Source organism: Chiloscyllium plagiosum, unplaced genomic scaffold, assembly GCF_037043375.1.
Source record: "Chiloscyllium plagiosum isolate Xiang-an unplaced genomic scaffold, Cpla_swu_hap1 HiC_scaffold_31, whole genome shotgun sequence".
Taxonomy (NCBI): domain Eukaryota; kingdom Metazoa; phylum Chordata; class Chondrichthyes; order Orectolobiformes; family Hemiscylliidae; genus Chiloscyllium; species Chiloscyllium plagiosum.
Genome location: NW_028270169.1, coordinates 86,503,606 through 86,524,839, shown reverse-complemented (window position 1 = coordinate 86,524,839; position 21,234 = coordinate 86,503,606).

The window sequence follows — 21,234 nt, the reverse complement described above, 5'->3', positions numbered from 1 at the left end:
TGTGAAACTTCGGTGTTACTGAAAACTACATTTCGACAATACCGGGAATTATCGCCTGTGCATTTCATCTTTTGTAGGAACCTATCGGATTCAGTCTTCAGCATTCTCAATGATCGAATATCCACAGTCTCTGGGGATATCGAAGAAAAGGTTTCAACTCAATCTCAGTATCCACACCTCAGTCCAGTATGTGAAAAGATTTCCTGTTGTACATGCGGTGCTGTTCCTCACCTACCTTTGCCATTGCGTTTTTTGCTTTTTATATCGCGTTGTTTTTTCACATGGTCATATAGTGGTTCGTACTCTGTGTTGCGACTGCAGCAAACCCCGCTCATTTCCGAGGAATGGCATGGCACATTTGTTCCATGTTATGCGACGTAACCTGTGTGAAACAAACACCGAAATGAATTAATCCATTTTTAACGGGAAAATCATCTCCAAGGTGATGATTTTATTCCTTCAGTCTGCTCTCTGACGTCATTGCGATTCATATATCAGGATTCCAATTCAATCAATTTTGGAGACTTCGCTCTCTTTCACAAACACTATCCCCCCTTTCTGTCAGTCCTACCATGTCACTGATGCATTCCACCGTCTAACACTCACTTTCACGTTGACACCATTAAGTCACTGTTGTTCCGTGAACGTGCCCCAATATCACCAGCAGGACCTACAAACCACGTAATGCACTCAGATAAGGTGGTTGCTTGATCAATCCTCACGTATAGTGATTTATTTGAATGGACCAGAGAGTATTGGAGCATCAGGTTCATGAAAAAGGCTCGAGGTGAAGATACTTTATTGGAAAAGACCAGTTTCGGTGGTTTCTGCACATTTGTTTCATATCATCATTCAGTTGTCGCTAGGGTATTGATTACAATTCTGCAATTCACATGATAGAAGCGATATGACAGCTATCAAAACAGTGCAGAAGTGATTTGTCAAGATATTGTCTGGATTGAAGAAGCACAGCTATTGAAGTGTTTCGACAGACTGGGATTATTTTCCTGAGAGCAGGGGAGATTGACAGGAGACATAATTGATATGTAGAAAATAATGAGGGGTATGGATTGGGCACATTGAGCGAAATGAATGGAATATCTCAGAACTGACAGAACATAAATCGAAAGCCAGGTTCAGTCAACAACTCACCAGAACAAATGACCAATACCCAGCATGTGCTGGATACATGTGGACAAACAATACTCCACGCAACGAGTGCAGAAAACATTATAAAGGACCAAGCGGAAGGCAAATCGACACCCACATTCATGAAGAACAACTTGCCCCCAAACGCCACCGTGAGGTGTCTCCAGTAGGTGTACTCAGGGCACTCAGACTCTCTGATTCCGTCCCTGTCGCAGTGGAGAGTTTGTTGCTGGAAAAGGACAGCATGTAAAGCAGCATCCAAGAAGTCGGAGAATCAACGTATTGGGTATGAATACTTCATCAGGCTTATACCCCAAAACGTCGACTTTCCTGATCTTCGGATGCTGCTTGATCAGCTATTCTTTCCAGTACCACACTCTCGACTCCGATCTCCAGCACATGTAGTCCTCACTTTCACTTCCGTCTTCAGCAGTGGTTAGTTCTTTGTGTGAGGAAACTGTTGATGTCACCAGTGTAACATTTGATTGCAGATTGAGAAACACAACCAGGTCCCTCGCAGAAAAGAGCATTTCTGTTGTGTTTCAGGTGCTGAGCCGAGCACGGCCTCTGGCAATGTACTTATATGGAGTTTCCTCGCGTTTCGATATGTGCTTCTGTGATCGTACAGTTGTCAGTACTCTGAGATGTGGCTGCAGTCATCTGCGTTTGTAACCCAGTATCGATTGCTGCTGTTTTGCGTTGCTCTTCATGTGTGCATTAGTAACACAGTGATGGATCAATTAATATTGTAAACAGCCAGACAGTTGTGGGAAACGTCGAGGTTTTAATGACATTTGTACAATGTTTAGACGTTACCTAGATGCAGGAGTTAAAATCATTGAATTCTTTCATGGAGTGACGAGAAACAGTGAGGGAAATAAGTCACCAGAGCGTGTACGTTACAAGTTCACTCACAGGAAACACAATGCGAAATAAAACGTCCAAAAAATGAAGAAGACAGATAAAGGATGGCAGTAATCATGGATCTCCTTACTTCCACTCCCCAGCTCCCACAATTCCAACTCCTGACTCCACACTGTAACAAATTTTACAGAACCATACACATCAACGTTGGCCAATACGACGGCACAAGTCTTTTCTTGGTCTTCGTTTATAGTTTCGATTTATAGTTTTTTTGGGGGAAAACATCATTCATTGCAACCTTTCGGAAACGAGGTTATACTGTTTTGTCCGAAAAAAAATTACACAAAACTTTGCGTCAGGCACAAGAACTCCTAGATTCTTTTGTGCTTCAAGTTTTTTTCTATTTTCCCTCTATTTTAACAGTGTTCTGCCTTTTGACTCTTCCAACCTGACTCTCTCAACATGAATCTTCATCTGCAAAGTGTTTCCCCAACTCACTCAAACTATTTATACACCTTTGCAGATTCCCACGTCCTCACCACAACATGCTCTCCCATTATTGTCTATCGTCAGCAAACTTGGGCACATTTCACAATGCCACTTGCTCAATGCTATTAACAGAGAGATAAGTAACTGAAACCGTAAATATACCCAATATTGACAGACCTCTCTGTTGTAAGTAAGTACACGTATTTGCTCCCTGAGAATGTGACAACAGCCTCCTCATCTGTGTCTTAATTGGGTAAACGCTTCTCCTTTTTTAGGACCTCCAGTCCGATACTTTCCTGGATAGCAATCAGAGCAGAACAAACGCTAAATGTAAGGCATAATCTCACTTGCGTCTCCAGTGTCAGTTCTAAGTATTTGAAGCAGTTTCTTTTTAACTTCTGGTTGAACAAACTGCCCGGATTGGCACATTAAATTTGAAAACGACACATCTGCTTCAAATTTTCTTCAGTGCCTGGAACACAGATAGTGATATTAAGGCACTTTAAAATACTATGAAACCTTCATTTCTCGATCCATTACATTATTACTCATCTCTCTGGTCATAAAAGTGCATGTTCCCAAGCACTCTATCTCTCATTAATATGTGTCGTTCAATCCAATTTCCTATCAGCCTCCTCCATTCTAATCACTTACATGGGGACCCCAAATTTTGGAGTCATTGCGCAGACAGAACATACCGAATAGTGTACTCACGTTTTCTCTTGGAAGCACCAATTTAAATATTAAGCAGCATCTCCGGGTAATAGTTGTGGCTGAGTGGGTAAGGCGATGTATTAGATATCTGTGAGGTGTTCCCCGCGCAGGTTTCAATCACAACTACGATTCCTTCACTGTTGATTTTAAATGACTTTCCGGTGGATACGTAATCCCTCAAACTACAGGAAACACGCCTCAATAACCCTACATTTTGTCAGGTCTGCTCATTTGTTGACATGCAGGAAACTTGAGTTGTGAACCGGAAACGGACCTGACTCAAAACGTTCGCTCTGTCCCTCCAGTCACAGATAATGCCAGACCTGTGTATTTTATTTAGAATTCACAGAGTTTATTCGACACAAATGCTGTTTTCAATTAAATGTCCTCAATCCCAGTCATCTGGGGAGTTGAACTGGTCAGAGGCAAATGTTCCTCCTGATCATCAACTCTCCCATCCCCATTGTTCCCTCCGACATCGTTTTAAACTTCCTCAGGATATCTCCCATTAATTTTATTTGCTTCAAAGAGACCGTTCGCAGAGACGGGAATGTCTCCACAAAAGACGTCGTTGAGCACGGAGTTGGATGTTCAGAGGAAGTTGGAAGTGTGGCAGGGACAAAAACAGGCAGAGACGAGACTTGAAAGTGCTTCGAATTTGCGTGTGTCGGTTATTTTTAGTGGTAAATGTTTGTTGAACGGTATCCTGTCAGATCCCAGGAGTCGCAGGGATCTGTTTGGGTGGAATTTGGAAATTTAACGTTACACACGAGCAGTGCTTTGGACTATTTCAGCTCAGTTTCCATTTCATACCCCAGCTCACAGCAACGGTTCACATTTTCTGTGGAATTGGCTAGTGTTGCATGTGAAGCTTTCTTTTCTAGAGAAACTTGCAGACTTGAAACACATAACGCTGACTCTTCAGTCTCTGTCGGGAATGTGCTGGTGTGTCTGCCTGTGCGAGTGAACAGGAGAATAAGTTCCTCAACGGGGTTACAACGCAGTATGACCATGTCAATTTTCAGTCCCATTGTTGTGTCATTTAAGATCACAGAAAGAATATCATTGACATTTGCCCTGGAAACATCAAAACACGTCTGCTTATGGGCCAAATGCTACAAACAGGGACGAGAATATATGGACGTCTGATGACTTGTGCTGCACGGTGGACGAATGTTCCTATTCTCCCACGCTTTTAAATTTCGAAGACAGAGAGAAATTGATCTGACGAGAAACCCTTTTTAAAAATCTAACATGACCTTTTGTACTGTCCACTCTACTATCACCCCTGATGTCATCTGAAAACTCACTGACCATGTTTTCTGTATTTTCATCTAAATCATTTGTATGAATGTAAAACGGAAGTGGGCTCAGCATTTATCCCTATGGAACGCAGCTGGTCAAAGTCTTCCAGTCTGAGAACAACCCTCCACCACCGTTCCCATCCAACTACCATTAAATTAATTTTATATCTTATCTGAAAGCTCACCTTGAATTCGCTGTGATCTAACTTTAAAAATTAATCGACCATGTGGAACCTTTTAAAAGGATTTATTAAAGACCAACTGAACAATGCCGACAACTCAGTCCTCATCAATATTATTGGTTACGTCCTCAAAACAACCAACCATGTTTGTGAGACACAAATTACATCGCACAAAACCATACGGATTAACCCTATTCATTACTCGTCTCTTAAAATGCTTATAAATCCTATCATTCAGAATTGCTACCAAAAGCTTTGCCACGAGCTTAGCCAGCCTCACAGGTCTTTGGTTTTCAGTTTTCTCCATTCATCCCTTCCTCAACAAAACCGCCCCCAAATTATTCGGCACATCACTTGCAGTAATCGATGATGCAAATATTTCTAACAAGGGCCCAACAGTTTAGTTTCCTGATTTCCCACAAAGCCCTGGTTGCACGAGATCAGATCCCAGAGAAATATCCAACTTTATATTTTCCAAGTCCTCCAGAACTTCCTCTTTTCAATGTGAACTATTTTTAAAACATCAATGTTTGTAGCCGCCATTTTCCTCTCCATAGTATAAACTAATGCGAAATCAACTTTTAATATCTCTCCCATCTGCTGACGTCCAAGGCAAATGTGAGATCTTACATCTTTCAGGGATCCTATTTGGTCTCCAGCTCTGAATGTAATTATAAAATCTCTTTTGATCATCCTTAACTTTGTGCGCTAAAGCGATCTAATATGCTCACATTGTTTTCATGATTTCCTTTGAATATCGCTCCTGCACGCCTTATATTGTTCAGAGATTGACTTGAGACCGCATGTTTACATGGATACTGCGATTTAAAAAAAATAATAAGTTCTGAGACGACAAGTCCTTCATCCCTGAGATCAACGTTGTTCTAATAGCATCCCGACAATGTGGGAACAGGCAATTCAGCCCAACAAGAAGACATGAACCATGCGAAGATCATTTTACTCAAACTCACACCTCTCCCCGATTCCTGTAACTCTGCATTTCCCATGGCCAAATGACGTCATATCTTTCCTATGTTGAGGAAACCCAGGAAGACACGGAAAGAGTGTGCAAGTGCAGAAAGTCGCCCGAAGATGAAATTGAACCAGTGTCGCTGAGGCTGGAATACAGCAGTGCTCACCACTGAGTCAACCACTGAAAACCTTCTATCCACCACTCATAATATATCTTCCCTTAGACATGGGTCCAAAAGCTACTCCCGATTAGCCAAATACATCTGACGAGAGCCTCTTATCGTGTCTATTGCAAACCTCTGTGGTTGGTTTTTAACTCACGTGAATGAATGCTGACATTGTATTTACCCTCCCAACAGCCAACAGAACCTGCATGTTAAACATAAGAGAAACCTCAACTAGATCTCTCAAGTGCCTTTAAACTGTAGATCTCTGAAACCTTTCCCCATCACAAAATGGTCGAGGCCTCTAATCATTCCATCACTTTATGACCTCACTCTTTTTCACACAGTGTTCTATCTGTAACATTTTTTATCCAAGCACTCAGCCCGTCCACGTCATTCTGCAGCCTGTCCGCCTCCTCCATACGATCTGTCCTTTCACCTGTCATTGTGTATTCTGCAAATGGACCAACAATTCTGGAAAACGTCCCCTTCACCCAACTGTCTGCCTTCCGCCTGTGAACCAAAACTCAGGCCATGCCCGTAGTTTGCCCCTAATACCAGAGATTCTTATTTTGCATCTTCCGATACTGCACCTTTACAAATGCCTGTTGGAAATTCAAGCTGATCACATTCACAGAATAGACGCTTTCTCACTTGCGCATTATCGCCTCATAAAATTCTAATACATTTATCCTTGAGAACCTATTCTGATGCTTCAAGTACTACGTAAACCCATCCTTACATTGACCTCTCATGCGTTATTAAATCCAAAATTGATGTGTTTGACATTTATCTAAAATACTAAAACGTTGCTTTCAGTCCTGAATGTCATGAACAACAAAGTCCATTCGCAGTTGAGATATGTGAACTTGCGCTGTGTCAGTAGGCTCGATGAGAGAGTGAATTCCTTCCCCCAGTGGATCTCTCTGCTCTCTCAGCAGGGTCGATGAGTGAGCTAACGGTTTTTCTCAAATGAAGCAGGTAAATATGTTTTGCCCAGTGCAAACTCGCTGGTGTACTGAGAGTTGAGATAATCGCCTGAACGTAGTCCCACAATGAAAACCGTTGAAATGTCTCTCATCTTGTGAAAATATCGATGGAAGTTCAGTCCTGCAGAGACTGGGAGCACATTTCACACATTAGATATTTGATAGGTCTCTTCTCAATTTGAAGATGTTCATGATAAAACGATCCCAAGGATCTTGTATAGTGATTTCCACAGTCTGAGCATTTAAAAGGTCTCTTCTTTGTGAACACTTTGATGTCATGTCAGCCCCAGGAACATTTGCAGCACTTCCCACTCCGGGCGTTGAAAAGACCTGTTAATAATGTTGATGGGACTTCACGTCGCTCGGACATTTGCAGCACGTTCTACAGTTGTGGAATTGAAGATGTCTGTCCTCCGGGTGAGCACGTGGATCGGACGTCAGGTCCCCAGAAGTTTTAAAGGACTTTCATTCGTGTGAGCACATTTCCCATGCTTTAACTGCACAGAGGTCTGATAATATTTTCCAAAGTCTGGACAGATAAAGGGTTTGTCAGTAGTATGAGCATTGTGTTGGATAATCCAATCAACGGACGTTTTAAAGCATTTTACGCAATCCAGGCATTGAGATGATTTCTCCTCATTGTTATCGAGCAGGTGTCACAGCAGGTCAGAGAATGAGTGTATGTTTCACACACAGAGAGCTTGTACCTGATATAATTGCTTTCATGGGGTTCACGCTCAGATGGAGAAATGAATCCTCACATGTCTCTCGTCTCACCTAAATATGACTGCAGTTGTAGTTTGTGAGCTCTGATGATAGCAGAAGCCTTGTCCACACACACAACAAGTGAACGATTCTCTCCCACTGTAACCAGAGCCTTTTCATTCCATGTTCTATCTCTGATCAAGTTCTATTTGGATTAAAATGCGCGATTTGATCAGATCATGGTGGAGTAATAGTTTTTTTCTTTAAGTCTTCCCCTTCTAATATGCTCCGAAATTGATGTTGTATATTTTTAAAAATCAAAAGAATGAGAAAGAGTCTCTCACAGACTCTGCATTGTGCATGAAGATAGGGATTGAAGTTAAGGGGTTTAGACATCAACAATTTGAAGGGAACTCTGCCAGAATCTTTCATAAACACACCCTCCACGACTGAGAAGGAGCAGGTCAACAGGTGGATGTGAACACCATCAACTCCATGTTCACTCGAGCTCAAACACAGTCCGGAGTTGTCTGACATCCTCTCCATTGGAGCAGACATTTCCTCTAACTGTATCATGGAAGGTGAGGCCTCTGTCTTCAATCCCCAGCACAAATCCACTGAGTAGAGAGTGTGGTCTTGCGAAAGCACAGCAGGACAGCCAGCATCCGAGGAGCAGGAGAATCGACGTTTTAAGCAAGAGCCCATCATTTGAAATGAGGCTTGTGATCCAAGGCGGTAGAGAGACAAATAGGAGGAGGCATGGTAGCTAAGAATGTGATAGGTGGGTTGAAGTGGTGGTAATGGTGATAGATCGGAGAGCACGGTGGAGCGGATCGGCGAGAAGGAAGCTGGACTGATAGGAAAGATCATGAGATCGGTGCTAACTTGGAACATAAGAACTGGGCTGAGATGGGAGGAGGGAAATGAGAAATATATTGAAGTCCACATTGGTTCCGTGTGGTTGGAGGGTCCCTATGTGAAAAATGAGGACTTCTTCCTCCTGGCGTCGGGTGGTAAAGGTGGAGCGATGGTGGATGCCCAGGAACCGCATGTACTTGTCTGAGTGGGAGGGAGAGTTGAAGTGTTCGGCCACAGGGCAGATATGTGATTTGGTGTGGGTGCCCCGGAGATGTTCTCTGAAGCACTCTGCAATTAGGCACTCTGTCTCCCAAATGTAGGGGAGACTGCATTGGGAGCAATGGATAGAGTAAATGTCATGTGTGGAAATGCAGGAGAAACTCTGATGGATGTGGAAGAATCCTTTGAGTCTTTGGACGGAGTTGAAGGCAGAGGTGTGGGTGGAATTTGCAATTCCTGTGATGGCATGGGAAGGTGCCTCGAGGGGAGGGTGGTTTGGTGGGTGACGTGGACCTGACAAGGGAGTCACGGAGGGAATGTTCTTCACAGAAAGCGACTAGAGGAGGGGAGGGAAATACATCTCTGCTGATTGCGTCCGTTTGAAAATTGGGAAATGGCGGAGGATGATATGATGTCAACGGAGTTTGGTGGGGTGGAAGGTGATGACCAGGGGATTCTGCCTTTTTCATAGATGGAGGGGTGGGTCTTGTGTGCGGAGTTGCTGGAAGTGGATGAGGTGCGCTGGAGCGCAGAATCGGCCACATTGGTGGAGAAATTGCCTCACCACTGATTCAATCTTCTCCTTGATAATTGTCAGAGTCTGAACCAGTTGCGTCATGACTATGGAAACATACTTCACCTCATTAACATCGTGCGGCTCTTCGAAATCTCTGCTCATCTGCAGCTGAAACTCTTTTCCATCCCTTTGGACAAAACTATCGTAATGCACTTCCATCCGTCTTGTCACATTCCCTCTCTACTCTGGTCAAACTTCCTCTGCCTCTATTCATGCGTGTACTTGATCTTTGTTCAGTGTTTTATTGTAACTTATTAGAATGAGGATTTTACCACCGCCCATTTTCCCAAAAATGTGCTGCTGCCTTCGCAGCTTTATCTTTCCACACGGGCTCTCACACGGTGGAAGGGAAGGGGTTGTCCGTTGTTCACCCAATGTTTCAATCCTGAGGTTTTTGAACAACTCTGCTGCACGAAGGAGTATTCGCAGCAGGGGTTCTTCACCGATCACTGCTCTGCTACTTATCAAACTATTCGTCATTTTATTCAAACTTTTAAACTGTCTCCGCTCAATCTATCGTTGCAATATCCTACAGCCCACTCAAGAACAATTAGAGATGGTCAATAAGTGCCAACCCAGCCAGCGAACCACACCAAGATTTTATTTCTTTTTTTAAAAAAAATTCTCAGATATCTACCTTCCCTCGAATTCCAACCTATTGATCATGGTCGATTTTAACTGTATCAATACTGCATCATGCCTTTCATATATGGAAACTTCAAAGCTTTTCCTATGAAAGGAGTTTATGCAAATTTTGATCGCAGTCGCATAACGAGATATTGGGAAGGTGACGAAGTGTTATAAGAAACAAGTGATCAAGCAAGAAGGATTCAAGCAGAAGTTTAAACCACAAAACTCTGGTTGCATCACAAACCTCTGGTCATGGAGTTTATTCTACTCGAGGCCATCATTTTCTTCTCAGTATAAAAGCAACACATTCGCGCATGGTTCCGCAGCTCAGTGATTGGAGCTCTCGACTTATTTGCCAGTGGTTATGAAAGGTCCCACTGGGACCTTGCTGCATTTTCTCACATATACTGCAGCAAACATCCGAAGTGCTTTCTCACTGTTATTCGGAATTATTTCTGATGAAAAAGCGTGAAGTCATTCTCTCCAGGGCTAATGTGTTTGAGTTTGGATTTCCACTTCTGTGTTTCTCCTTCGAGGAACATGAAGATAACAAGCAACTGATGCGAAGAATGCTCCCGTTTGGCAGGAAGAACAACGTGACACAGTAGAAGCCGTAGAGCAACGGGGAAACAGTGGTGGAGGAAAAGTACAGGGAAGCTGCTTAATGCTCCTGTTCCTTACGTAGCGACAAAACAACTACGGGAATCCAAAGAAAACACACAGGGGCTGGAAGAACACCGGAAGCTAGGCTGCCTCATGAGGTATACGTTCAGCATGTATCAATACTTCATGGCTGGGCCTGTCCTCCAACGGCAGCCTGCTGCTGGTTTACCTCTTTGCTTACGTAAACAGACTCTGGTTTTAAAGTCTAAACTGAAGGAAGAAGAAGCCAAATGGTTAAAAACATTGCAGAGGAAGCCACTGAAGTCCTGGTGGATAAACCCATTAGAAAAGGCAAGGCGGGGTTTCATGGGGTGGTGAACCGACCAATAGATCACGTGGTGTGAAAAACACAGTTGTGTCCATGTGGAAGTTTTCCAGATGATGTGAATTTGGTGAGAATAAACAGGAAGGAATTTCCCACGGGCAGATGAATCTATAACTAGAGTTTAGAACCTCAAAACCAGTTATGGATTATAAAGAAAAATTTGGAACACGGCTTGTTTTGTTTTCAGTCTACAGTTATTGAAATCGGGAATGATTTTTTTTCAGAGAAAAGTAGTTTCGGTAGCTAATTCCAAAATATTTTTAAAGGTGCGAACAGACACAAAAAGAATGAATTTAAACGGGACAGTGAGTCTGCGCTGGAGGGATGGGGTTGTGTGCACACTCTCCAATTTGCTAAGGTTAATTGGAAAGAAATTGTATAAATCCTACAATTGAGTACGACTAAGTGTGAAAATATCCAATTGTTGGGAACGGTTTTGCAGCTTGATCTAAGTCAACTTCTATAAATTCAGTAAGAACTGAACTGTTTGTGTTAACTCAACATTTCAGGAAAGCTGGTTAGTTCCGTCCGTTGCAAAACTGGTTACGATACAAATTGATACCAACAGTGTGGGATAAATTCTCGCAATGTCTCAGTTTACCATTCTGATCCTGATATCCCCACTCACCTAATCCATTAGACGATGGCGAGAATCAAAGGGAAATTATACCATCGTGAGTTTGTACTGATCTGTCGATATCACGCACCTTTTTGTTTTCATTTGTTGCCTTGAACATTTCGCTGCAATCACAGAGAAGGGATTGAGTCCATTTGCTGCACACTCATCTTCCTCCAAAATATCCACTGACAAGACTTGAAACATATTCCTGTTTGTGGCTGCACTTGTGAAGTTGCATACAGTTCCGGTCGCCACATCATAGGACGGATGTGCAAGCATTTGAAAGGGCGCAAAGGAGATTTACTACGATGCTGTCTTGTATGGAGGAAACGTCTTTCGAGGAAAGACTGAGGGACTTGAGGTTGTTTATGAGAGAGATACGAAGTTTGGGAAGTGATTTAATAGATACATACAAGATGATCAGAGGTTTGGTTAAGGTGGACAGTGAAGGACTTTATTCTTCAAATGGTAATGGTTGGCAGAAGGGCTCACAGTTTAAAGTTGAGACTGACAGATGGCGATGTAGGTTCTTTTCTCAGTGAGTAGGAAAGGTGCAGAACGCCTTGCATTCAACAGTCGTAGACTCATCAACTTTCAGGGCTTTTAAATGATCAGGGGATAATCTTTTGAGTTACAATGATGAAATGTCGTTAAGCTGGACTTCTGATTAATATCGCAGGTTGCTTTCAACATCAAGAGCCAAAGACCCTTTATTGCACAGTAATATTCGGTCCTCGAACTGTTCTTCAGCCTGATGTTGCAATCATCCCTGGTCACGATCAGTGAAATGAGCGCCTGGCGAGGATCAATCTCGCAATTTCGGCAGCTCACACACATCTAATCTGTTATAGAAGCACGGCAACCTGATCGGTTTTCTCACTGGAGCTGGCAAAAGAGGACGACCAACGGCTCCTGATCTTGCCACTGAGGCCATAAATCCAATTACTCAATTTTTTGCTGTGGATCTGAAATGAAAATCAGCTTAGAGGTGGTTGTGATGAGAATGGATCATCGATCATGTCGCATCAGGTTCAGGAAAAAGACAGAGAAAACTGGTGAAAAACAGATGTTACTGAATATAAGTTTACCGTGCCTTCCTGCGTTGATCACGGACAATTTTACATCGCCACTGTCATGGGATTTTCCTTCCATCAGTTTCAACTCGTCACAGAATTCGATTCACTGACACTTCTCCAACTTCCTTTGGACAGTTCATACGACACGGTGACCCACATTGCACACGACGTCAACAATCTTCAGCATTACTATATCCAAGGGCACGTGGCATGGTTTGTATAAAGAGTAGAGATGAAGCAACGTTATGCAGGGGCAAATTGAATTTCAGTTTAGATTAGATTACATTCCCTCCAGTGCGAAAACAGGCTCTTCGGACCAACCAGTCCACACCTCCGAAGAGTAACCCGCTCAGACCCATTTCCCTTTGACTGATGCATCTAACACTGCGGGCAATTTTGCATGACCAATTAACATGACCTGCTCATTTTTGGATTGCAGGAGGAAACCGGAGTACCCAGAGCAAACCCATGCAGACACGGGGAGAACGTGCAAACTCCACCCAAATAGTACCCAAGGTTGGAATCGAATCTGGAGCACTGCTGCTGTGGGGCACCAGTACTAATCACTGAGCCACCGTGCCACTGATGATGTAGATTCACACTGTCCTCATTCTGTTAGTGTTTAAAAACCTGGGCCAGAAACAGCACAGACAGGAGGAACATGAGGAGGCCACGCCTCCCGGCCCGGCCATTCAAAATCATCATGGCTGAGCCAGCATATTAATGTCCTTCTTCAGCCTATCAACATCATCGTGTTGCCTATTGGCTGACAGATATTTATAGAGCTCTACCTTCAACAGACATCGAAATTGTTCATTTGTGAAAAGTAGATTTTTCCCGTTTCCAGACAGTTGGGATTTTGCACGCATAATACCGGTTTGGCAGAGGAAAAGCCGAGTCTGGTCTGATCACGTTTCAAACCAAACTCGACTCTGCTGGAATTCGAACACACGACCTTTTTACAAAAGCTTCAATAACCACATAAAACGCCAACGCGCTTACCATTGCGCCACATAGCCGCACGGGCTGATGCGCCTAAGCACACAGGGTTACCTTTGACTTGGGACTCCCAATCCACGTATCTCTGCCTTCGTCACAATTTCCAGTACCTGCTTCTTATCCAAGTGTGCTCTGGGTATTCAAAAGTTTGGCTATATACTGGTGAAATGTTCTGCTGACACTTAGCTTTACCACATTTTCATATAGTGAATTCCAGATCAATAACACTGTCTGGGTGAAAACATTTATCCTAAATCTCCTCTTAATCCCTTGTCTCTTGCTTTTCATCTGTGCCACTGGTTATTATTACTTCCCAAAAACAAGCTCATTTCTGTCAACAATATCTATCTCTTCATAATAGGTCCATGTTTATCAGTTTCTCACACAGCCTTCTCTGTACTTACATAATCAGCCCCAGCTTGGCTTGTCTACCTTCACAACGGGAATGGTACAGCCATTGTCATTCTTATCATCTCCCATGAACACCATCTCCTGTAATCAGACGCTTCCTGCAGCCTACAGTGGAAGAACGTTACCTGAAGAAAAGCCAAAACGTATGAACAAAATCATTCGCTTTTGGAAAGGAGAGTTAATGTTTCGAGTCCAATGATCCGTCTTTGGAACTAATGGGACGTGTGGGTGGTGAAAGAATCTGGAAGAAGGCGGACTGGTTGTGAAATGATTGAACTCGCTGCTGGGTCCTGAAGACTACATAGTCTGTCAGTAGAAAATGAGGTGCGATTCTTCCAGCTTGAGCTGTGCCTTCAAGTATCACTGCAGCAGACCGGAGTCTGAAATCGTGCCTTTGAAACACAGTGCAACATTCAAGTGACAGGAGACTGGAAGATCAGGATAACCTTTGGTTTTTCCATACAGAACGTAGGCGATCCCAGCTTTGTCACTGACTCTGTTTTACACCACCCATTGTGGAGAGATAACATTCTGAGGAGGAAGTACAGTTGCCTGGACTGAATGAAGTGCAGACGAAGCACTGAAAGGTGTCTCTGGAAAGTTACACAGTGAGGAAGAGATATCGTAACCCAGCAGATCTTATTGCTTAGAAGCTAGAACATTACAGTGCAGTGCAGGCCCTTCGGCCTTCGATCTTTCACTGACCAGTGAATAAAAATGTGATGCCCATCTAACCTTCACTGTTACATTATTATCCATATGTATGTCCAAAGCACATTGAAATGCCCATATACTCAGCGAATCTACGACTGTTGCAGGCAGACAGACTAATCCACGCCCATACAGTTATCTGTCCTAAATCAATCGCCATTCAATTTAATGCTATGCCTCTTCGTGTTGGCCTTCGACGTCTGAGGAAAAAAGGATCTCACTTTCAATTCTATCTAACCTTTTGATAATCATATAAGTTTCAATTAATTCACCTGTCAACCTTCTTCTCTCCGACGAAAACAACCTCAGGCTCCTCAGACTTTGCTCGTAAGACCTTCGATCCACACCAGTCAACATCCCAGTAAATCTCCTTTGAACCCTTTCCAAAACTTTCACATCTTTCCAAAGTTCAGTGACTAGAATTGCATGCAAAACTCCAGATGGAGCCCTACCAGGTGGTCAAGCCACACCTTCTGTGATTTTATGGAATGGTACTGTATGGGCAGTTGCTTGGATGCAAGGAATTCTGGACCAGGGGGTGACGAGAGAAAATGTCCTGCAATGTGGTGGCAAGGTGTGGAGACCAGTGTGATTGGATATTGGTGAAAGTGGAACAGAATGTATACCTTCCACCGCTTCCTGCTTCCAGTAAGTATTTCAATTTGGAACATATCTATCAAATGGCTTGCATTTCAACACAGGCACAGGGTACGGTTTCCAGAACAAACGTATTTTCACTTTCACTGACACTGTGTCTCTCCGGGAGCTGCGTTCCTTTCCCACCCTGACTCATACAGCACCGTCCTTCCTGAAACATATCATATTGATCATGGAAGCAGATATATAAGTAACCCCTGTCTGGGAATGAAATGAACAATTTACAATTCCTAAACTTGTTTCATTTGTTCATTTGGCTAAAGCTAGAATCTTATGTGAAGATCTGCAAGTCACATTTTCGGATGGGTGTTAAAAAAATGAAGAAAAAATATACAAACGACAAAACCTCGGAGGGAAAGAACTGATAGAATCCCTTTACTGCAGACAAAGACCGTTCGGCCCATTGAATCTGTTCATTTAATCTGTGAGATACAGAACTCACGCATAAATCAGCCTGAGACAAAGCCTTGGAAACAAGAACAATTTATTACAGTCTTGCAAGTACCGGACACCTCTGCAATCAAGCAGAAATGCGCGTGAAAACAGAATATGTTAGCTTTCTTATTCAGATTACAAGTTGCGGAATCACGCCTCCCTTTTCCAATCCCATCATAAGCCGATTAGCTCGCTTGTTATTTTTCTCTCTAGTTATTTTATTATCTGGCCATCCTGCTGTCCTTGTATGTTTGCATTTTTTGTTCCTTGTTTGTTACAGCTTGTTCTTTTATCCAGTTTCTCTTATCATACTATATGCTTTATTGTGAAATGCCCCTGCTGCTTCTTTTTGTGGTCAACTACAACACTTTAAAGTTATTTCCCAGCTTAAAACTATTTTCTTTAATAGACCCTCTATATTCATTAGAGTCTAAGCCTTAAGTATGCTACATTCTACAAGAATTCCGCGACCGTTTGCATAATATCCCACCCCCGCAAACCCCCCCTCCCCACCACATGCAGAATCTACATTTCTAATCTCCCACAATTTCCTCTTTTTGTTTTTTTAAGAACTGTTGTTTCTTCACTTATTAAGTCTCCTTTAATCCGTTTTCTTCTGTTCTGCCCTCTTACGCCTTTTGGCGATGAGGTTCACAATCTTACATTTTACATTTTTGTTGTTCGTCCCTCGAACTATAGAAGCATTCTTTGACTTTCACTGTGTTGCATATCACCTGCTGATTGTAAAAGCATCTGATGATTTATTTGGGTTCCTTCCCCAAGGGATGTCATCAGTCGGCTCATGACCCATTTTCGGACATTGAACCCTACCACCAGACCCACTAATATCAACAATCCATTGATAGCCAGATTGACTAACCACCTTCCCCAATTAGTGTATAGGTACCACATTTCTCTGCCAGAATATAATCTAGAGCCATCCTGTTCTGAAGAGTCGGTGGCCTAGTGGTAATCATTTCGGTCGTTATGGCTGTTACTTGGGATTGGGTTTCGGCCAACGCATCAGCAGTATTGTTGGCCAACTCCTCCAAGGGAGCCGCTAACTTTTGTATTTCTACTCCTGCTCGAGCAGTTCCATACATAGGTGTCAAAGTCCAGAGGAGGCGATCTCTTTCGGTTACTTTCCGGATTACTCACCTTCCTCCCTGTTTATTCCGAGTTATTTTTGGGGCTCCCGATAACAGCCTCAAGTGGGGAATTATATCGGCAAGGTGGCAGCAGCCACAACATACTTTCTGGTTTTGAGGAAGTGTCTGAACTGATTGATCCCAGCACCCATTCCCGTTACATCCGCCCCTCCAAATGTACTTCTCGCCGGGGATAAATGTGCAGGCCTTTAAGCAACCCCCTCAATATGTCCCATTCAACACTTGGGGACTGGTTGTGGCAGTGGCTTGGCTGGTGTAGACACAAGATGATTTTCCTAATCGGAAGGGTGTGGCATCATTTTGATTACAGAAACAAGTGGTTATTACTGCTCCTTTCGGGGGTGAAACTCTCAGGCCATCGATAGTACCCAGAGTTTTCGGGGCTGGTCGACGGAACCATCCTGCAAAGTTTTAGATACACCTGTCAGATCTCCATTTTGTGTTGTTTGAGCCGAGTCACATTGTTGTGCATCGTCCACTTATTCTATTTTAAGTGGTACTACCGTGAGAGGAATTCCAGGTTCACCATGGGGTGGGATCTCCGCACATTCCCAACAGTCGGTATGCCCCTTTGGTTTAGCATAATTCTGACAAAAAGTGGTAAAATGATTTTCCCACCCCCTTTGGCAGCTAGCGCCAAAATTATCGTGACAATATAAAGCTGACCACTCATTTCAGCTCACAACCCTATCTGTCTATTCCCTAACCCTTTGAATGCCAGGGAGGAGTGAGTCCATGCAACACTTACAATTGTTTTGGGAGATAGTTCTTTTTAACTATCTCAGTCCATTCTTTTTGCTCAGCTTGACTTTCAGAGAGTTGTCTGTAGGATGAGCATGCCACTCTGCCAAAGGGCAAGGAGCGTCCACAGGACCCTGAACACGAGTGTGATGACTCCACCCTTTTTCAGAAGTTCAGATGGCTGTTTCGGTAGTCAGGGGGGTTACGACCGGTCCCGCCCAGCTTGTGTGCAGTTTGGTATCTTTCCAGGTTTTGATCAGGACTCAATCACCCGGTTATATTCGATGTACGGCGAACTCAAGTGGAGGTGTCTGAGTCAAAAGACCCTTCTTCCTAAGGACAGACAAAGAAGTGCCGAGAGCCACAATATAGTTCTTTAAAAACTTATCATTGAACTCTGCAGTTGGTAATTCCCCTCTTCCACACAAGAAAGGTAATCCAAACATCATCTCATAAGGAGAGAGGCCGATATCATGCCTCGGCGCAGTCCTAATGCGTAGCAACGCGATAGGTAAACATTTTGTCCATGGTTCTGGATTAGTGGTGCTGGAAGAGCACAGCAGTTCAGGCAGCATCCAAGAAGCAGCGAAATCGACGTTTCGGGCAAAGGCCCTTCATCAGGATGAAGGGCTTTTGCCCGAAATTTCGATTTCGCTGCTCCTTGGATGCTGCCTGAACTACTGTGCTCTTCCAGCACCATTATTCCAGAATCTGGTTTCCAGTTTCTGCAGTCATTGTTTTTACCATTCTGTCCATGGTAAACGAGTCTCTAGGACTAGCTTAGACAATTGCATCTTTAAGGTTTGATTCATTCGTTTCACCCATCCAGAGGAAGGCAGGTGCCAGGGAGTGTAGAATTCCTAAGAGATTTCTAATCCCGCCATTACTCCTTGTAGGATCTCAGAGGTAAAATGGCTACCTTCGTCTGAATCTATACATTCCCCCACTCCATATCGAGGAATTATATGTTCTAAAGGAGTTTTCACTACTCCCTTCCAGGTAGCTGAGCACATTGGAAATGCCTCCACCCACCCAGTTAGGTGATCCATTAGGACTAATAAGTACTTTTGTTTCCCTACTGGGGGTAATTCTGTGTAATCCACCTGTATTCTTTGAAAGGTCTTACCCTAGGTTTTCTTCCACCTCTTACCCCCACCCCGTTACTTTCTTATTAATCTTTTGGCAAGTCGGGCATCCTGCGCATACCTGCTTGGCTAATGTGTATATCCCTTTACGTCCGTACTTCCTTAACACTATTTCACACATAGCTTGTGGGCCCCAATGGCTGCCTTGATGCAAGATGGTCAGGATGTTTCTCATGACTGGTTTACTGAATAACTCCCTTCCATCTGGGAGGACCCATCTTCCTTGGGATGTCTTAGCCATCGTTACAGTTAGTGCACTATCCTCCACCCCAACCTTTAAGCCCAGCAATATAATCAAATCCCTACCTAATAGATTACTTCCAATGTCAGGAATATATAGTAATTGTCCTATCACTTCCTCATCATTGCTTCTAATTAGGGTTGGTTCAAAAATAGACACCAAGAACTCCTCTCCTTTTACTCCGGAAACCCTGAGATTCTTGTTAGTCAGTTTAATACCGGTAGGTCTCAAACTTAGGGATGATCGTGCCGCTCCCGTGTCCACCAAAAATACTGCCTCCTCCCCTTCAGGTTCCACCTTTAAATTTATCAAGGGTTCCCAGTGGGTCTCAGCAGTAAGGAACTCCTGACTTCCCTAATCTTCATCTAAGGTTATTACGGAAACGGTTTCCATTTCTCGTGCTAATTCCGGGCATTCCCGTTTAAAATGCCCCACTTTCCCGCAATGATAACACCCTGCCTGTTGCCTCCTTCCCCAGATGTCCGGCCTTTGTCTTTCGTGTCCTCCCCGATCCTTCCTATTATCCCTTGATCCCAGTCTCCTTTTTGTTATTTCTTCTACTGCCTCCACCATCATTTTGGCTTTCTTTTTCTGCTTCCCGTCTCCCCTTTTGACATACACTTTCTGTGCCTCACGTAACAGTTCTTCCATCTGTTTCTTTCACTCCATCCATTTATGTCCGGCCATGATTTAGTTACAAACTGGACCTTTAAGAGTCCCTGTGCTATCGGATTATTGGGATCCATTCCCGAATACTTCCTTGTGGCCTCATTGAGCCATTTAAGAAATGCAAAAGCGGTTTCATCCTTCTCTTGTCGTACTTCAAAGGCATTAACAAAGATTTGTGATCGAGGTGCCAGCTCTTTAATTCCTAATGTTCCCATTTCTCATAGATCCCGCATTGACTCTCTATCTTCTCTGACATTGTTTTCCTAACGAGGGACAACATTTGGGAATTTCTGTTCTGCTGGAGCCCCTTCTTCCCCAACTGGGTGCTTCTTTTCCCATTCCTATAAAGCCACTCTCCTAATCATAGGTCGTTCTTCCCCTGAAAATAACGTTCCCAAAATTGCCATCAGTCCTCCCCAGCTATATAAATTAGGTCCTAGGAATTGATCTAATTGTTCAGCTAGTCCAACCTGATCCTCTGTTAAACTTTTCCGTTCCTTTTGAAAGACCCTTACTTTGCTGGGCGTTTACATATCCGATTGTACATTTCCCAATTGGAACCTTTCTTAAGGGACATAATTTTGCATTTTCCATTATCTCTACCCCTCCTTTATGTGTGGTGGATCGAGTGATTCTGTGCCCCCTAGGATCTGTGTCTTTTAGTTCAGAGTCCATTCCCCTTTCTGTGTCTGGACTCGGTTCTACTTCGGGATCTGTCGGCTCGTTCCGGGGTGTAGTGTATGAGGGCGGCAAACACGTTAAGGGATCCCATTGTGGCTTCTCTTGTTCATTCTTTTTCTGTACTTTCCCTGATTCCTCCGTATTCATGGGACATAATTTTATTCCCGTGCTCCCTACCCAACAAGCCGCATAATCGGACCTTTTTTGACTGTACGGTTCTTTTCAATTGACATATATATTAAGATGTTGACACAGCCAATCCTCATCGGACCCATATTTGGCCCAAAATATACCAGGTGCCTTAATACTTTCTCTCGTCCAAATGAAACAACAATAGTTTATCATTGTAGCCTTATCTTTCTCCCGCATCCGGGCGTTGTGTTCCCAATTACTCAACATTCTCCCCAAAGAACTGTCGGGCGGGATATATCCCCTTTAACGTTACTTACAAATCGATCGTTACACAGGCAACTCCCCGTGCCTCCCATTGTTGCTAATTTAATTAATCTTAACGAGGTCCGGTTTCACTTTCTTCCACACCCCCTTCAGTGTCCTGACTAGACACCTTACTCGTCCGATTAATCTGACCAATTATATGTTTTTTTAAACGTCAACTTTTCTCCATAAATCACTTTTACGCAAGGACAAAAGTGATTAGTTAGAAACTGATAGCAAGGCAGTCATGACCTCTTAAAAATAACAGGAGTTTACATTTTATTTCATAATCTTTAAAATCCTTAACCTTAAAAGAAATCATATTAAAATTTCCATAGTAGAAATCAGATTCAAAATAGTCCCGGATCTGAAGCTCCAAGGAACAAAGCACAAGCATTCAATCACCAACAAACAAATGTGCATTCAAGCCGAATCACAAAG